At 46.3% G+C, this 1681-nt stretch overlaps 1 non-coding gene across 1 annotated transcript; it reads left to right on the forward strand.

Moving 5' to 3' along the window:
* Window positions 1–1228: 1228 nt before the first annotated feature.
* Window positions 1229–1301, forward strand: TRNAG-ACC (transfer RNA glycine (anticodon ACC)). Its single transcript has one exon. It is a non-coding gene; the product is annotated as a tRNA-Gly (tRNA).
* The last annotated feature ends 380 nt before the right edge of the window (window positions 1302–1681 follow it).

The following is a 1681-nucleotide window of genomic DNA, read 5'->3' on the forward strand; positions in this document are numbered from 1 at the left end:
ACCCCATGAAGATGAACCCTGAACCCCTTTGGGCAGTGGGAGTCAAGGTGAAAGAACCAGGCCCCAAGCTCTGGGCAGCAAACTCTTACTGCTCCTCTGTCTTCTGGCCATGTGTCTCTCTTTTGGGGTAAAATTAATTTTAGCCAACCACCATCAACTTCTTGAGGCTGATTTTCTTTCACTATGATTTTTCTGGAAATGTGTACTTCCCTATTTCTGGTGCATAGCAAACTTGGGGTGCCCTGAAGGCTGGGATGGGGGCAGAGTCTAAGCAGCTTTAGGCCTCTGGGATGCTGCTCTTTCTGCATCCCTGCCTCCTCCTGGGGCACGATTTCCCACCACCATGATGATGCCATAATTGAGGGGGCACCAGGGAAGGTCCTTTGCTGTCATAGGTACTATTGTACCACCTTAGAACACTTTCCTCTCCTTTGTTACTCAGGATCTGGAGCGACCAATGTTTTGCCACACCCACATCCTTGCTGAGGCGATAATCAGAGCTAAAAGGTGTTGAGCGTCTATTTTGTTTGACAGGGCATTATATCAAACATGCCATCTTCATTATTTCATTTGATGCTCATGACAATTTCACAAGGCATGTACTATTATTTCCTCATCTTCCAAATGAAAAAGCAGGCTTAGAAAGTTTAGGTAATTTGCTGAAAGTCACTAACCAATATGTGGTAGAGCTGGAAATTCCAACCCAGGAAATGAGGCTCCAAAGCCCTACATTCTTATTACCATTTCCATGTCCTTTCATAAAGCTGAGAGAGTTGGAGAAGGAGGGGAGATCTACACAAGGGTTTCCTTTTAGGTCTAACCATTAGTGAGCTCTCTCTAGGGATGGGAAACCAACATCTGTGTGGAACCTGAGGCAGCCATCTGGTTTCCCCAATTCCCAGCCAGTGGGGAATATGTTCATCCCAACTGGAATCTGGCATCTGACACTTACAATACCAGGGCACCTGCTTGTGCCCTCAGTATTACCCCAGCCTTTGGAGAAAAATCCTTGAGCTACAGACCCAAGAACAGCTCCTCACCATCCATCAGTCTCTTGCCCCCTGACTGGCCTCTGTTCATCACTACCTGAGCCACTCTGCCTGTAAGGAAACCACCAGGTTACCTGAGATTAACACCACCTGGCAGAACCCTGCCCTCCCACTTATGGGCCTGTACGAAGATTGCTTTAACTGTGCCAAATCTTTTTATCTAAAACTGGAATGGGAATTCCCTGGTGGCCCAGTGGTTAGGACTCCACACTACCACTGCAGAGGACACAGGTTCGATCCCTGTTCAGGGAACTAAGATCCTGCATGATGTGTGGCTTGGCCAAAAAAAAAAAAAAAAAATTGCCAACATACAAACTACCCCCTATGCACATGCCCACAGGTGTGCATATGCACAGACATGCACACATAACAAGTTTATATTTTTCTGGTTACAAAAGTAAGGTATGCTCACTGTGGTTTGAGATGCCTTATGAAGATAGAACTGACAGGCCTGGCTGACAGACTGGATGTGGAAGATGAAGAGAAGGGAGGAATCAGAAATGATGCTGAGATTTCTGGCCTGACCATGTAGACAGAGAGAAAACTATTGGAAGGAAGTTTCCAATAGGCAGCTCACAATTCCGCTACCTGACAAGGGGGTAAACTATCCAAGAAAAAACAAAGAGGCAACT

The sequence above is a fragment of the Mesoplodon densirostris genome, chromosome 6, assembly GCF_025265405.1.
Source record: "Mesoplodon densirostris isolate mMesDen1 chromosome 6, mMesDen1 primary haplotype, whole genome shotgun sequence".
NCBI lineage: Eukaryota > Metazoa > Chordata > Mammalia > Artiodactyla > Ziphiidae > Mesoplodon > Mesoplodon densirostris.